The sequence below is a fragment of the Sus scrofa genome, chromosome 11 (genome assembly GCF_054392235.1).
Source record: "Sus scrofa isolate SSC_HxYL_T2T_F1_AM1 chromosome 11, Sscrofa_HxYL_maternal_Yorkshire_Landrace_v2.0, whole genome shotgun sequence".
Classification (NCBI taxonomy): Eukaryota; Metazoa; Chordata; class Mammalia; order Artiodactyla; family Suidae; genus Sus; species Sus scrofa.
In genome coordinates this window covers 23,919,565-23,937,423 of record NC_139393.1, presented here as the reverse complement: position 1 = coordinate 23,937,423, position 17,859 = coordinate 23,919,565, and the positions used below count along the sequence as shown (strand labels likewise).

Below are 17,859 nucleotides of genomic sequence, written 5' to 3'. Positions count from 1 at the left end.
CAGTTCCTTAAGAGGTCTCCCTCCCTCCGCCCTCACCCCTTTCCCAACTGTATCGCAAAGAACTGACCTTTTCTATAGTTGTGTTGGATTATGTTTGCCCTTCTCATCTGCATTTTTTTGTTTATTGTTAACAGCCACACCTGCTGCATATGGAGGGTCCCAGGAGAGGGGTCGAATTGGAGCTGCCACTGCCAACCTATGTCACAACCACAGCAAAGCCAGATCTGAGCCACGTCTGCGACCGACCCCACAGCTTGCAGAAACGCCTGATCCTTAACCCACTGAGCCAGGCCAAGGATCGAACGTGCATCCTCACAGATGCTATGTCAGGTGCTCAACCCACTGAGCTACCGCAGGAACTCCTCATCCATGGTTTTTTATTCTTATTGGGCTCATTTACGAAGCATGGCACAAAAGCTTAGAAAAACCAGCCATGGCAGACAGATAAATAGATGGGATGGATGGATGGATGGATGGATGGATGGATGGATGGACGGACGGACGGAGGAAGGTAGGAATGGCTGGCAGGCTGAATCAGTGAATACATGGAAAGAAGGAAAGATAGATATTCACCCAAGACAACTTCATTAATCAATTTACCAATTATTAATCAGAAAATAGTTTTTCTCTTCTGCTAAATACCCTTTGCTTTGGCTCACGAGCCTTCTTTTTTTTTTTTTTTTCCCTGTCTTTTGCAATTTCTTGGGCCGCTCCCGCAGCATATGGAGATTCCCAGGCTAGGGGTCTAATCGGAGCCGTAGCCACCAGCCTACACCAGATTCAGAGCAACACGGGATCTGAGCTGTGTCTGCAACCTACACCACAGCTCACGGCAACGCCGGATCGTTAACCCACTGAGCAAGGGCAGGGAATGAACCCACAGCCTCATGGTTCCTAGTCGAATTCGTTAACTACTGCGCCATGACGGGAACTCCATCACGGGCCTTCTTGAAAGCGCTGACTTCATTGGAACCCAGAGGCTTGAGTAAGACACTTCCAGTGAGACTCTCAGCAGAGGAAGTGGCTTCTGGCATTACTGCATGGAAAGGCATACTGAGACGATGACTTATCCTTTATTAAATTACTTTCCTTAGAGTAGCAAGGGCAAGCGCCTTAGAGCTGCAGTCACCATCCATCTCCGTCTGGCCTCTGCTGCTCTCACTTAGCTTCATCTACACCTCTCTTGAGTCCTCAAGAATAAGCCCTGAGAGCTCCCGGACCACATCATGGTATTTCTATTCCCACTGTCTTTTCGCGTGTTGGTTTTGCTTTTTTGGTCTGCTTGATCAACTCCCACTTTTTTAAGTATGGTTGATTTACCTATGCCAATGTCTGCTGTACACAGTAGTGACCCAGTCATGTACATACACCTTCTAATTTATCATATTCTCTTCCCACCATGTTCTATCCCAAGAAACTGGATACCCAGTTTATGAATGATCCCAATCGAGACCCTGGGAAAAGCTGGCTATTCCCTTCTCTGGGGTAGCTCTGTACCTCCCCCATAAGTAAGTCTAGAGTGGCACCAATCACAAGCTTTGTTAATGAGTTTATATTAATATCTGTGAACTACCGGAGAGAAGGAACTCGGTCGTAGTTTGTCACTGCTTTCTTAGCACCCAGCACAGTTTGGTCACATTGCCTATCACTGGGAGATAGCATAACAGGTTGTCAGTTTAGGAGGCAAACAGAAGAGTGATGATATTGACCAAGAGAGGGGACAAGGAATAAGAGCAAGACTGTCTGGGGAGAGGTAGTTTGTTTCACTGGGAGATGCTCATATTTCAAAGTCCCAGTAAGACGTGCCCCCAAAGGAAACCAGAAAGTTGGAAAATCTGAGCCTAGAGCCAAGGGAAGGGGGTAGGGCCGAAGGCAGTCATCTGGGAGTTGTTTGTATGTAGGGAGCAGTAGCAGCCATGGCTGGATAAAGAGGCCCTAATAAAAGACAAGGAAAGGAGGTAAGAAAAGAAGCCGGTAGGAAAGCTCTGGGGACCAATAAATATCGAAGAACCAATAGGACTTAGGAAGCCAGAGGCATTAAACAGTGAAAATAAGAAGGAGTATCAGCCATGTTCGTGTCCCATCATCTTGGTCAGCAGGATGGAAGTCACACAGAATGATGAATTTTACACCTTGGGGAGATGGGATGCGAGAAAAGGAGGACACTCTGGCCGCAAATTCAGTGGAGGGAAAAACTGACAGTAGCTGCTTAGGATGAATGAGGGTCTTTCACACAGACTCACTGCTGAGACTGTGTGTGGGGGTGAAAGACAGCTTGAGCAGTAAGCCTTCCGCAGCCACCTGGGTGAGGAGCGGAGGAGAGGGATGAAGAGGCGCGGTTGGAAGGAATTAGCGAATGCACCGAGCAGGAAGGTGTCTACTCTTCCCGTGGCAACGCTTTGTTTACTATCTGCAGCCAGACGTTCTTACAAAAATGGTTCCACAATTCCTCTGGGTAATGAACGCTTCTCCCCCCGACCCAGCCCCTGTGCCTCATGTTCCCAGAAAGGTGACGGGACATCACCTTCCTAAGAAGATACAGTCTCCGCCGTCCCATCTACTTACTTCTCCTTGACAAGGAGCAATTTAGCTGATGCGTGTGTGTGTGTGTGTGTGTGTGTGTGTGTGTGTGTGTGTGTGTGTGTGTGTGTGTTTGGGAAACGTTCTTGAGCTTGTCCAGCTCATCATCTTGCTCCTTTAAAATCACAGGAGAAAAAAAATGTATAAATATGTATGACGGGGTCACTATGCTGTACAGCACAAATTGACACAACCCTGTAAATCCACTATACGCTAATAAAAAAAAAAAAATCATAGGCAGCACAGAACCGCCTATTGGCTTTGCTTTCAACAGCGACCAGGGAAGACTGGGGTTGTCTAGCTCTGCATGTAACGGAAGGGCCCATGCATCTACGGGGTTCTATGAAGAAGCCCATGTGGTCACAGATGTAAACCATATTCTCCAGGGCAATCATGTTGATATTAAAGGTTCTGGGATATGGTCCATTCATCTGACTCATTTGTCTCCCTCTCAACTGGACCTGAATTCAAGGGGAAAATCCAGGGGCTCAGTTATGACCGCCTTTAGACTACTTTTCAAAAAGACTGTTAAAGAAGAGAGAGAAATATAAGGCTTCCGGGAGTTCCTGCTGGGGTGCAGCAGAAAGGAATGCAACTAGTATCCATGAGGATGCGGAGTCGATCCCTGGCCTCGCTCAGTGGGTCGGGGATCCTGCATCGCTGTGGCTGCAGTGCAGGCCGGCAGCTGTAGGGCCCATTTGATCCCTAGCCTGGGAACCTCCATATGCTGCCGCCAGTGCAGCCCTAAAAAGCATAAATACAGGAGTTCCCGTCGTGGCGCAGTGGTTAACGAATCTGACCAGGAACCATGAGGTTGCGGGTTTGGTCCCTGGCCTTGCTCAGTGGGTTAAGGATCTGGCGTTGCCGTGAGCTGTGATGTAGGTTGCAGACGCGGCTCGGATCCCGCGTTGCTGTGGCTCTGGCGTAGGCCGGTGGCTACAGCTCCGATTCGACCCCTAGCCTGGGAACCTCCATATGCCGCGGGAGCAGCCCAAAGAAATAGCAAAAAGACAAAAAAAAAAAAAGCATAAATACATACATACAAACACACACAAATGGCTTCTGGTTTCTCAGCTGAGATTTGAAGAGGTGGAAGTGGATCAATCTTAAGGCCCTGTCATCAATCTCTAAACATGCGTCTGTCATTGTGCTCAAGTGCGTGAGAGACACGTTAAGAGGAACCAGGAGCAGAGACTTCTCAGAACCAAAAGGAAATGAGCATTTCAAGGAGAAGCAGGCAGTCAGGTGCATAGGACAACAAAAAAGTCCCCTCCAATGAAGACAGATTAAGAGATCCATGGGTACCTTATCAAGAGCATTCTCCGAGAGAGGAAGGGATCAATAGAATGAAGACTGCTCTATCTAAAAAAAAAAAAATACATACACGCCTGTAGACACAAACAGCAAAACAAAGCATCAACCTGGAAAGTAATTACTCCCAATGCCACTGGCTAGAATTCTATACTTATATAAGCCTCCCTCCCCAGCTAGATGACAAACCTTTGTGTCTTTGCATCTAAATGCTCCAACAGAAAAAAAAAAAGCCACAAAATGCTTAAAAGAGCATGCTAAGAACTCTTGAGCTCAAAGAACAAGACAGACTTTTGACAGAGCTGAAGACAGTAGCATATTATTTTGTGCTCTTGTCCCTTGGAGGCTCTGAGACCTTTTCAGTTCCAAGATTCCACTTGCCAGGGGCTGAGGTGAGGAGGGTTTCCAGGCTCCCAGCTCAGCGGGAACAAGGAGGATCTGGGGGGGTCATGGCACTCGTGGCTTAAGGACTAGTGGATTTCATCTGATTCATCAGTGAGCACCTCGGGGAACAGACTGGAGCAAGTTGTGTGTTGTTTTTTGGCTGCTGTTGCTGCTGTAAACAGAAATCTCACCCGGCCCTGTCCTGAATTCTTGCACAGGAAATCTCTGCTCACCTGCCTTCTGCGACGCAGGTCTCCAGCGGGCACCCTCCAGAGACAGAAGCGAGATGGGTGCCACGCAGTGAAATCTGTTGCCATGCGTTCCATGGTGGCAACCGCGATCCACAAGGACACAGCTGATCCACCTCGGCTTTCAGCTATAATCCCCATGGAATCTAGCCCTGCTGTTAGAGGGATAATTATCTGGTTATCCCCAAGGCCAGTTCTTCCAGTTTTCACATAAAAATCACCTCGTGCCGGAGACATGAAATTTAAAATCATCCTTTCACAGATATCAGAGAGTCCCTCCGCTACCTCTGGGACGGAATATAAATGATGCATTCCTTGATCCCCTTTCAAATTTTAGAGGTGCATAGGGACAGAGAAGGATCTCTTTGGCACTAAAAAACAGAAGGCATTCCCGAAAGAAACAATAACTTGTGTGATATTAACCGCGCCTTGTTCTCCAAAGGCTCCCTGCTTGGTCAAGGAAACCACATAAAGCATGGAAAACTAACGGCAGGCTTGCATGCTAATGACTGCTGGTGACAAGGACTCACTGAATGTCACCGCTTCATGTCCGTCCTCGTGCTGCTCATTTTTCTTATCTCAGTGACTTCTCCTTGCACAAGACTGATGGACCCCCCCAAGAATTCGCATCCTTCCCGGTATCTGCAACCACCAAGGCACTCAAATGTCTGGATTGGAACCCTACCCACTCTTATGCCCGCCCTACCCCCAATGCCACTTTTTCAAATGGTGAGTTATGAGTCTGTACCGTGGAGGTGGTGCTGGAGGAATCCCCTGGAACTAGCTGGATTTTTACCCCTCGAGGCTGCCGAGGCCCTCTATCATCTGCGCATTCATATTTCTGGGAGGGTGTGACGTTTTTCTAATTAGTATGAGTAAAATGCCAAGGCTGCTGCCCCTGTGAGAATAAAGAAACCTGTGTTCTCATGCTCTCCTGCTACGGTGACCTCCTTCACGGCAGCATCTGCTCGATGCTGGTGAACTGTTCCAGATGTGAGCCAGCAGCAGAGCCCAGCAAGCAGGTTACCCAGACATCCACCGAGGGCTACAGATGCTCTGTTCCTTGGTCCACATTCAACACGAACCTGACTCATTTTTTCCATTATTAGTGGAATGAAAGAACCTTCCTTGGAGAATAAGACCCATGGGACACTGCTGGCCTCCGATACCTGAGATAACTTTAAGATAAATACAAGGACAGCATCCTCCCCGCAAAAAAAAAAAAAAAAAAAAAAAAATCAGTCTTGCCACAGAGGTGGATTCAATTGCTCGGTCTTTAACAGCTGCTGGGGAGAGTTTGAGTTCTTTGACTGATGGGAAAAGTGAGACAGACTTCAGCAGCCTGCTTGAAAGGCGTTCCTTTAGGCAAAACGCACTGAGCAATATTAATTTTTCAATTTAAAAATTAGAGATAGGGAGTTAACAAGTCCGACTAGTATCTATGAGGATGCAGGTTTGATCCCTGGCCTTGCTCAGTAGGTTAAGGATCCTGTGTTGCTGTGAGCTGTGGTGTAGGTCTCAGATGCGGCTCAGATCCCGAGTTGCTGTGGCTGTGGTGTAGGCCGACCGCTGCAGCTCTGATTCGACCCCAAGCCTGGGAACTTCCATATGCCACAGGTGTGACCCTAAAAAGCAAAAAAAAAAAAAAAAAAAAAATTAGAGATAATCAGAAACTGCTGTTCCCACCAAACAGGACAGAAAATCACTGCTGAGATGCTACAATGTGAACCACTGTCACCAAAACATATGCCAATTCTGTTCCAAATGCTTTGAAGCCCTTGACCTAATGAGGTTAGTGACAAAGATACAGATGACTAGACCAGAGAAAGGAACTGAGAAAGAATTTTGTGCGTGAGCCTGCCGTATTTCTCCTGTCATTTAACCAATTTTCCCCCTCAAAGTTACAATGCAGGCTGCAAACCTTCAAGGCTAATGCTGCATACGACAGACTGAGGGCTGTGTAAAAAGCAGTATCGTATGTGTGTCCATCTGATGGGAGAAAACAGGGCCCGTGTGAAGGATTTTTCAGATACGGAGGAATCTTAGACAGTTTAAAGATGCCAATCAGGAAAGCGAACTAGAGGGTGGCTACTCCCAGCCAATGAGTAAAAGCGCAACAGGACTGGCCGGTTCTGCGACGGAAAGACTCCTTTCAGCCTGAGCACTTGGGCAGGTGGCCGCTCTGTCACTTTAACCTGCGACATACCCTCCAGAAACTTCTACTAAAACGAATGTTGTGGGTTCGGGGCTTGGAAGACATGCATGGGCTGGATGCGTGCGCCACGCATACTGTTCCCCGAGTTTCCCATCCCTGTGATTCACTGGCAGGCGTAGGCGATGGGATGTGACCTGCAGAACCCTAGCGCTGCCACCACTGATCCAAATACACGCTTTCGTTTCCCACTTTTATCCCAGCCAGGGCGTCTGTGCTGCCTCGGCACCTGTCAGGCCCGACTTCTCAGGAAAGGGAAACCACGGGCTGCGGACAAACACTTTATCGGAGTAGGAGACTTCCTCCTCCTGAATCACTACAGGGATAGTTACACTGATTTCCTGTGGAGACACGGGGTGTAGAAGGCCCAGGATACTCAAGACTGACAGCCATGATGAGAGACACTGAAATGCACCATGCCTGCACCTGCTTGCTGCCCTAAGGACCACACATCAGCCTGAAATGGGCCAGAGAGGGAAACAGACTAATTAATGCCATACATTCTTTTTTCTCCCCTCATGGAAGTTTCTGCAAAGCGGGCTCTGAAAACAGAGACAAGACCAAGAAAATACATAGGGCCACGGGATGCAGAAGACAAACAGGACCAGGAAGACTCAAGAGGGGCTCTTTCGAGTCAGTGGAGAGCCAGGCGGAGGGCAAGGGGTGGCAGCAAAAAGGAAAAGAGTGCCCCTGAAGGAGAGGCACAGGAAGGGCCAGATGCTTTGAAGGAGTTCACTGCTTTACAAAGTCTGGGCTGAAGTTCACCTGAAACTGAATTCCAAATTTTTGTTTTCTTTTTAGAGCCACACCTGTGGCATACGGAAGTTCCTAGGCCAGGGGTCAAATCGGAGCTGCAGCTTCTGGCCACAGCCACAGCAATGCTGGATCCTTAACCCACTCAGCAAGGTCAGGGATGGAACCCACATCCTCACAGATACCAGTCAGCTTCTTCACCCACAGAGCTCTAACGGGAACTCCTCAAATTTGTTTTAAGCACCTCTAACTAGAGAACATTTTTTATTTTTTTAAATTATTATTATTATTATTATTATTATTTTGCCACAGCATGCAGCAGTGGGATCTCAATTCCCTGACCAGGGACTGAACCCAGACCATAGTGGTGGAAGCGATGAATCCTAACCACTAGACCACCAGGGAACCCCCACATTTTTGATTTTGAAAGAAAAGGTTCAAGTGTCAGGTGTGGTGGAAATCCCTGGCCCTTGAATTATTCGACTTTCCTGAAAACACACCAGCATGAAGACCTCCTGTGAGGAGGCAGAGGCCTGCGTACAGCCTTCTGCTTTGGCGCTTTAACAGGAACGATGAGGAAGTGCGACTCCATCTGCCACGTTCAATCTCAAGAGTCCTCCTGGGGAAAAGTAACAAGCAAGACCTGCTTAGCTGGCGAGAGGCGAGAGGAAAGCTTAGACTGTTTGCATCAAAGAAACCAGGAAAATCACAGGAAGCAACGCCACTGCTGCTTTCACTACCCTCCAAGCCCTGCCTCTGACAAGTGGAAAACACATCAGCTCCTCGCTGGACAGAAGCAAGTGACACAGGAGGTTTCAGGAGGCAGCCCGCAGGCCGTATCTCCCGAGCATCTCCAAGCACTGTTATTAAACTGTTCCGAAGACGTGCCTCTGCCTTCCTGCTGACCATCAATCCTTCCGCTCTTCTCGAGAGGTTCGTGTCACAGGATGCTTTTATACTGCGGTTATTAACAAGGGACCATTCATCCCAGTGGCTCAGGACAGTGCGACAAGGATCGTCACCAGAAGAGGAAGACACGGAGTCACCAGTCGTTTAGCCGAGGGCCAGCTGAAGTTCTCTTCACCCAATAAAATGCCAGCTGGGCCACCTGGAAATTTACACCGGGTTCTCCTTTGCAGAGTCAACCAGCGCAGGGGGCAGGGCATTCTATCAGTTACAAAGGATGAAGATGAACACCTTGGCTGTATCCAAGGGCGAATTCCTCAGTGGTGGAGGATTTCGAGAAGCACAGCCTAGGAGTATATTGTGATAGGTAAGTTCCCAAAGACGAAGGAAAAAAAAAAAAAAAAAAAAAAGGAAATAACTTACATTCTATTGAAAATGCAGTGACCTTGTCGTCTAACGAGGGGCTTGTAAGAGTGGCTAACAGAACAAAAAATACGTCCTTCGGTTAAAGAGACAACTTGCGGAAAATGCTGAGAATGAAGAAAATGGGACTGTTAAGCCGTCAGAGCTGCTGCCGATTGAAGCAGTGTGGATCGGGTCCCGACTGCTCCCTACGTAGACTGGCCCCAAAGCCTGAACAAGAACTCTTGCCAGGGGGCAGCGGAAGCTATCGGAGGGGCTTAACCTGGGAGAAGAGGGAAGTGGGTGATCTTGCCTTCTGGTCTGAAGACCTGACCCACCTGTCCCCAGGTGTCCGCCTTCTCCAGGAAATCCTCCCACACCAATGGGCTTAGGTCCCCGACGCGGGGATGTTTCGGGACTCTACTTTTTCCAGATACAAATCTCACTCGCAGGTATCTTTCCATGTCACGCTGCGCCCCCCAACTCCACCCCCGATCTGCACTGTCCAACAGGGCAGACACACTATACCACACGCCTACCGGACCCCTGACACTTGGCTGATTCAAACCCAGACACGCGCTCAGGTAAAACAGATATTGATCAGATGCGGAAGGCTTGATGTGAATTCCTCCGGAAGGAATGCAGCCCAGCCGACACGGAGATTTTTAGGGCCGCGACAGTGACATTAGTCTTCTGATCTTCAGGACCACAAGAGAATAAGTGGGGGTTGGTGTAAGCCACTTGCTTTGTGGTAACTGTCACAGCAGTAATAGAAAACTAATTCCTGTGGCTGCTAGAAGGTTTACATGTATGGATCCCATCACATTTCCGTTAGACAGCACTGGGCTCAACTATAAGCTCTAAGAGGGCGGGGACTGTCTGCTGGGTTCACTCCCTGCCCTGCCCCCAGCACACTTGCCTGGCTCATGCGGGTCAGTCCAAAAATGGTAGGAACAAATGAAGCAGTTTAAACAGGAACAGCTGGAGTTCCCGTTGTGGCGCAGTAAAAACAAATCCGACTAGGAACCATGAGGTTGCAGGTTCGATCCCTGGCCTCGCTCAGTGGGTTAGGGATCCAGCATTGCTGTGAGCTGTGGTGTGGGTCACAGACTCGTCTCAGATCCTGCATTGCTGTGGCTGTGGTGTAGGCCAGCAGCTGTAACTCCCATTGGACCCCCTAGCCTGGGAACCTCCATATGCCGTAGGTGTGGCCCTAAAAAGCAAAAAATAAAATAAAAAATAAACAGAGACAGTTTCTCCCCTTTGAAAAGTGTGTGATCCATTCATTATTTTGATCACTGTTTACTCAGCACTCACTCTGAGGCTGGTACTGCACCAGGCCCTGTGGATTCCAAAATAAACACAAAGGGGAGTTCCCTTTGTGGCTCAGCAGTTAATGAACCTAACTAGGATTCATGAGGATGTGGATTTGATCCCTTGCCTAGCTCAGTGGGGTTAAGGATCTGGCATTGCTGTGTCTGTAGGTCACAGACACAGCTCAGATCCCACGTTGCTGTGGCTGTGGTGTAGGCCAGCAGCTGCGGCTCCAATTCAGCCGCTACCCTGGGAACTTCCAGAAGCCGCAGGTACGGCCCTGGCCCTAGAAAGCAAAAATAAACAAACAAACAAACAAACATGAAGTAGTTGCCGGGGGCTGTGTGGAGAGAAGGATGGGAACAACTGCTTGGCAGGTAGGGGACTTCCTTTGGGGATGATGAAAATGTTTTGGGGCTGGACAGCAGTGCTAGTTGCATGAACACTGTGAATGCACTAAGTGCCACTGAACTGTTCGCTTTAAAATGGTTAATTTTTGTCATGTGACTTTCATTTCAATAACATAAGAGGAAGAAGATGGCATGGTCCCCGGTCTCTGATCTCAAAGGCCATGGATCTCCGAGCAGCCCAGAGTTGTATGTACCTAAGCATGGATGGACCCTACAACACTAAAGGCAGAGAGCCATACCCAGGACACAGCTGCTTAGGAGGCCAGATGGAGGATGGACCTGGGTAAAGAAATGAGTGTCTGAAAAAGCCTGAAAAGATAAAAAAGCCTGTTTTAGCTAAATCTTCAACGATCAACAGGATTTTTTTTTTCTTTTAAACCATGCAAACTGTAGAAGAAAGAGTATTCCAGACAGAAATCTCAACCATTTGTAGCAACCCTGGATGACTCTTCCAGCTCTTAGCATTCTCCGTCTCCTTCTACCTCCCGATGCTAGTGCACACTCCTTGGAGAGCAAAAGCCTTCATTCTTAAAGTCACAGCTCCTGTAATTGCCCGCAGTCACAGAACCCTTGGAGCAAACTGTGCAGAATGGCAAACTAGAGAGAAAGGGAAATGGGAACCTTGATTGATTTTTATGGGCAACTCGATACAATGTGCATGTAACACATAATTAGAGAGGAGGAGGAGGAAAAACAAACACACCTAGTTTTGTTCAGAGTTTATCTGAATACATAGGTCAGCCACTGCAAGCCATCCAGCCTCTGATGCAAACTGATCAAAACACGACTTGGGAAGAACACCAAGAACTCATCCAAATCCCAGGGTAGACAGCAAGGTGGAGGAGACCACTGGGCTTCGCTTCTGGTTGGGAAAGATTTATTTTATTTATTTTGGTCTTTTTGCCATTTCTAGGGCCACTCCCACGGTATATGGAGGTTCCCAGGCTAGGGGTCCAATTGGAGCTGTACCCACCGGCCTACACCAGAGCCACAGCAACGCGGGATCCGAGCTGCGTCTGTGACCTACACCAGAGCTCATGACAACACGGGATCCTTAACCCATTGAGCAAGGCCAGGGATCGAACCCGCAACCTCACAATTCCTAGTCGGATTGGTTAACTCCTAAGCCACAATGGGAACTCCAAGGGAAAGATTTAAATACAACCTGGAAATATCAATAAAAGTTATCTCAACCAAGAGCTGACTCAAACTCAACTGTATTCTAAGTAGAAGAAAAGAGGTAAGTTGGGAAAAATATATTTTGACCAATGAGAATTTTATTTTGTTTCCAAAAATTCTGACAGGTATGAAAACTTCTATTTCTAGGTCTTAGTAATAATAAATGTAACAAATACTTGTTCTTAGTTCAAATGTTACCTTCTCAGAAAGGCCTTCCTATCAAAAGTAGAATCACTCAACATTTATAATAAAGTCTCCTTGCTTGATTTTCCTCTGATCATTATCTGATACTTTCCTGTTCACTGTTTATTTCTGCCTTCTCTTCCTAGAATGTCAGCTCAATTCGATCAGGTCTTGTTCACTCTTTTATCTGCAGCATCTATAAGATGCCAAATCTTAGAAGGTACCTTTGTTGAATGAATGAATAAACAAGAATTTCAAATATTTTTGCTTAATTCCATATTCCATTTCCTCCCCCCCAATGATTGATAAAACTTTATAACTGAAAGATTTATTAATTTTATACCTATTCTGGATGTCATATTCAATTTATTAAGTATTATAGGACTAATTAAGAGTGTGGGATGAGAAATCCTATTGCTTAGCTAAGAATTCTAGTTCCTGATTTTTTTTTCCTCTAGCGTGCAACCATGGGTAAGCGACTTAACTTTTCCAGGACTTGGGTTTCTTATCAGTAAAATCAAGTCATGTTGATGTTGCTTGAAGACTAAAAGTGTCTAGAATAGAGCCTGGGACTGACCAAGCACTTAATAAAATAACTCCATAATGGGTTGAAGTAACTGAAAAAAGAATGGTGGCTTAACAAAATAAAGGATTTTCTATCCTCAGATGGTTTTAGGAGTGAGTTTTCTGAACCCAGAGATGTTCAAACAGAGACGTGTTATCCACTTGATGGAGATATTGGAGAGGAGATTTATGCAGCAGAAAGTCATTTACATTAGATAGCTTTCAACATCCCCCTTCCTACTCTTGCAACCTTCCGATCCTATGGTCACGACCAACAAAGTAAACTAAAGCTAAGAAGAACATAGCACAGTTCCCAGATGCAAAATCAAAGAGCATTTTAGCCTGCTGGCCCCAGAAGATGAATCTATATTATTTTCACAAGAGAGGGGATGTCTTTTCTGTACATGGAGAACTTCCTGTTGACCTCTGACCCTTGGTGTCTGTGCTCCTGATCTCCTCACAAGACCATGAGGTGTGAGGGGTGGGTCAACACGGAAACGGGGGCACAGATGTTCTTGGGGACACAAAGAGTTAGACTTGCTTAGATGGCTCATGATCAAGACAACTAACAGATACTGAAGGGAAGAAATTACAAAGATGTTGAGATCTTGAAATGCTCAAAAAAAAAAAAAAAGCAAACAAAAGACCAAAAAAAAAAAAAAAAACAAACCCTATGCTTCTTAATGGGAAAGGAAGAATTTAAATATATTCCCATTGAGGGGAGTTCCCGTCGTGGCGCAGTGGTTAGCAAATCCGACTAGGAACCATGAGGTTGCGGGTTCGGTCCCTGCCCTTGCTCAGTGGGTTAACGATCCGGTGTTGCCGTGAGCTGTGGTGTAGGTTGCAGACTTGGCTCGGATCCCGCGTTGCTGTGGCTCTGGCGTAGGCCGGTGGCTACAGCTCCAATTTAACCCCTAGCCTGGGAACCTCCATACGCCGCGGGAGCAGCCCAAGAAATAGCAACAACAACAAAAGACAAAAGACAAAAAAAAAAAAAAAATATATATATATATATATATATTCCCATTGAAAGAAGGCTTTATCTTACCGCAGGCAGAAGGATAGGAAACTGGGAACAAGGTGACATCTCCCTAGAGGCCCTCGAGAGGGTAGCGAAAGGGAGTCTTCAAGGATTTCTTTGAGATGGTCCCACAGAGGGCAGAGCTGGGCTGCGCTAGAAGGACCATATGTGCAGGTGCAAGCAGCTGGGAGCGGGTCTTTTTAAAAACAAGGCAAGACCTCAAAACTCTAAATCTAGGTTTAGAGTGAAAGAATGAATCAGTGGGCTTCTTCTAAATCCATGGGACACTCATGTCCTTAAGAAACACAACTCCTCAATCACCTGCTACGCCAGAAAAAAACCATTAAACGGCACTCTGCATCAATGTTCACATAACGGAAATTTTTATCATATTAAATCCTCTACAAATTAGGAGTCTGTGTTGCTTAATCAGCCGACTTCAGCTTCCTTTGCTTTTGGTTTTGTAAATAACAACAGACCTTTTTAGTGCCAACCAGTGACATGATAAGCATGTGTAGACATATTACGACTTCATTCTCACCAACAGTGGATTTGGAGCAGCTCCTCTGCAAGGGATGTTCAGGTGCCGACCACAATAGCTGTACCGAGAAAGATGCCGTAGGCTCAGGTGAATACCTAAAAATACCCTCGTGTTCTCCTTTCTAAAGCAATAAAAGTCATTTTCAACCACCCTACAAAAGACTTTGATGTCAATGTGTGTTAGCTTCAGCTAAGCTGTTTCAAATCCCATCCACACATGGGGGGGGCGGATTCTTTCACATTCTGATGAGCTAGCCGAAAGTTACTTTGAAAATGTTATACTCCTTCCAGACGGTTTGCACACAATGTTTACTGAGCTCCTCTTGAGTCCCGAGAACTTCAGAGTTTATTTTTTACAGATAAGCTTCCGCCTTCTTTCAGTGGAACCCTGAGGTTTTTTGTGCCATATGTATAGAAATTTGCCTGTGTCTTTATTAGGAATTTATTTTTGGACCAAAGAAGTTTTAAATTGCTGGTCTGTATGTTATTTAGCACGCCCTATTTACATTCAAGAACCTGTCCCTTTAATATAGCTCACCCTTGGAGAGATTAATTGCAGCAGATGATAATAAAAGTTAGGACTCTGCTGGAATATGACATATATATTTATGCTAAGGCCACTGGGAGAATTAGTTTATTTGGTAGACCTTTCTTGTAGTCTCCTACACCCTAGTAAGAACAAAATATTGGAATGAGAAGGGTCTGACTCTAGCAATTTTCATAACCTCTGATTTTTACTGGCTCCTTGTGCCGTCACTATTTAATTGGTTTCATCAGATCCCCAGAGAGGAAAAAAAAATATTTCATACATAATGAAAATAATTTCTAAAAAATCTTGAATTTTCTCATAAAGCAGAGAACTACCATAGAAATGAGAGGAAAAAAAGATTAAAAAACATATTTTCCAACCACAAGGGGTACAAATGTCTCTTGTATTCTGAGGGTGTTTTTGGTTATCAAACCGGAGGAGTCTACCAGCCTAAACTGTATGGCAGCTGGAGAAGGTAAAGACCCTGAAATACCCAGGGGAGCCCTTCAGAATTGTCCCTACCTAAAAGGTCATCAGGGGACAGAGGATGAAATGTCAAACAGATGAGGAGCAGAAAATTATCTCTTCCATTCATGATAAATCAAGTGCACAAAAAAGTTAATGATATGGAATATCTGAAAACCATAATTTAAATAGCAGATCTAATTAGTATAGATCACATCTGTAGCCTAAAGACAGAGAAAAATATCTTCTTTTACAGTATCCATCAAATAGACACAAAATTTGACAATATATTATGCCATAAATAAAACATCAATAAATTTCCCCACATAGGAGAATATGAAAACATTATTTAATCATAATGAAATAAAGCTTTCAATGACTAACAATATTAAAACATTTTTAATCATAATGCAATAAAGATGTCAATGACTAATAAAAATAGAAAAAAATACCCTGTTATCTGAAAACGTTAACTCATAATTTGGGGGTCAAAAATAACATCTAGAAAACTACATGAAAAAAACCCATGGGATGGCTAAAGTAGTGCTCAAAGGAAAATTCATAGACTTAAACAGTTTACTAATAAACAAGAGCAAATAAAAAATGAATAAGGTAGATCGGGTGCTTTCAGTCAGAAGAGAAAGACCAATACCATATGACATCACTTATATGTGCAATCTAAAATATGGCACAAATGAGCCTATAGCAAGGGACAGAAGCAGACTCACAGACACAGAGAGCAGAGTCATGGTTGTCAAGGGGGAGGAGGCAGGAGCAAGTGGGATGGATGGGGAGTCCGGGGTTAACAGAGGCAAACCACTACATTTAGAATGGATAAGCAATGAGGTCCTACTGTACAGCACAGGGAACTATGGCCAGTCTCTTGGGGTAGAACATGATGAAAGATAATATGAAAAAAAAAATGGAGGTATATGCATGACTGGGTCACTAGGCTGTATAGCAGAAATTGAACAGCAATTATAAATCAGCTATAAAGGAAGAGAGAGAGAGAAAGAGAACAAGGAAGGAAGGGAGGGAGGAATGATGGATCCAAGTTAGGATGTTAAAGGAAAGAAAAGCCAAAGAGAGCAGAAAAAGAAACATATACAAGTATAAATTCATTAGAAGAAAGAAGAGTAGAGGATTAATAAATCAAAAGCTAGTAATTAAACTATTAGCTCATCAAATCAAGGAAGAGGAAGGGGGCTGATGCAATTACACAAAATAAGAAACAACAAGAGGCAAATAACACAATATAGAAGACATTTCTAAGAAATCATAGCAGATTTCTTTGCTCAACTCTATACAAATAAACTGTAAAACCTGGATGAAAGAGATAATTTTCATCCATAGAAAACATATACTATGCCAAACTTTTTCCAACAAAAAGTCTAATCAGACCAATTACCATGCAAATAAAGGAAGTAAATGGTTACCCCCAAAACTGGCCATACACACACACACACACACACACACACACACACACACACACACACAGCCTAGATGGTTTCACAATACATCTTGCCAAAACTTTAAAATAACAGATAATTCTAGCATTCAAACTCTTCCAGAGCATAAGAGGAAAAAGACAAGGGTGGTTTCCAAGTTTCTTTTACAAAGCAATAGTACATTGATACCAAAATCTGACAGACTACACAAAATAGAAAATTGTAGTGCAAACTTACTTGGTAAGAGCAATGCAAAAATCTGAAACTAAATATTGACAAACAGAATCTAGCAACAAATAAAAGAATACACATGGCCAGATGGAATTTATATACATTTCTGGAATGTAAAGCATAAAATCAAGATAAAAAACAGGAAGAAATCTGCCAACACCAAATTCCTCACTATGGCATTCCATGCCCTTTAGCATACACTAGTTTTCCCTTCCACATTAATCCCACCACTCCAATGACAGCTACACTACGGCTTTCAGTCCTTCGTGTACTTAATACTATTTTCAATCACTGGACCTTTGTTAATTGTGTACATGTGTTTGGAATATCAGGGGCCCCAACTTCTTCCGAGTTCTAAATATTCACCCATCAAAACTGTATTAATTATTAGAGAAATGCCAATCAAAACTACAATGAGGTACCATCTCACACTAGTCAGAATGCCCATGATCAGAAAGTCTACAAATAACAAACTCCAGAAACGGTATGGAAAAAATGAACCCTCCTACACCGTTGGTGGGAATGTACATCGGTACAACCACTATGGAAAACGGTATGGAGCTTCCTAAAAAACACTAAATGTAGAATGTCCATATGATCCAGCAATCCCAACCCCAAACAAAACTATAATTCAAAAAGATACATGCATCCCTATCTCACAGCAGCACTATTCATAATAGCCAACATAGGGAAACAACATAAATGGCCATCAATAGCTGAATGGATTAAGAAGATGTGGTACATGTAGACAATGAAATATTACTCTGCCATGAAAAGGCATGAAATAATGCCATTTGCAGCAATATGGATGCAACTAGAGATTCTCATACTACGTGAAGTAAGTCAGAAAGAGAAAGACAAATACCATATGATATCACTTCCATGTGGAATCTAAAGTATGGCACAAATGAATCTATCTACCGAACAGAAAGAGACTCATAGATATGGAGAACAGCCCTGTTGTTGCCAAGGGGGCGGGGGGGAAATAGTGAGATGGGCTGGGAGCTTGGGGTGAGTAGATGTGAACTATTCCATTTAGAATGGATAAGCAATGAGGTCCTACTGCACAGGACAAGGAACTATATCTAATCTCTTGGGATAGAACATGTTGGAAGATAACATGCGAAAAAGAATGATATCTACGACTGGGTCACTACGCTGTGCAGCTAAAATTGGCAC

The 17,859-nt window shown here is 44.8% G+C and overlaps 1 protein-coding gene across 33 annotated transcripts in view; it reads right to left on the bottom strand.

The window, feature by feature from the left end:
* Nucleotides 1-17,859, bottom strand: part of ENOX1 (ecto-NOX disulfide-thiol exchanger 1) — a 658,487-nt gene that overhangs the window by 417,361 nt on the left and 223,267 nt on the right. For 4 of the 33 annotated variants that reach the window (XM_084981818.1, XM_084981828.1, XM_084981821.1 and 1 more), the window contains one exon: nucleotides 14,009-14,066. The exons of the other annotated variants lie outside the window; for them this stretch is intronic. The gene's annotated coding sequence lies outside the window, so the exon portion shown is untranslated. The remainder of the gene's footprint in view (nucleotides 1-14,008; nucleotides 14,067-17,859) is intronic. 33 annotated transcript variants of the gene reach the window in all.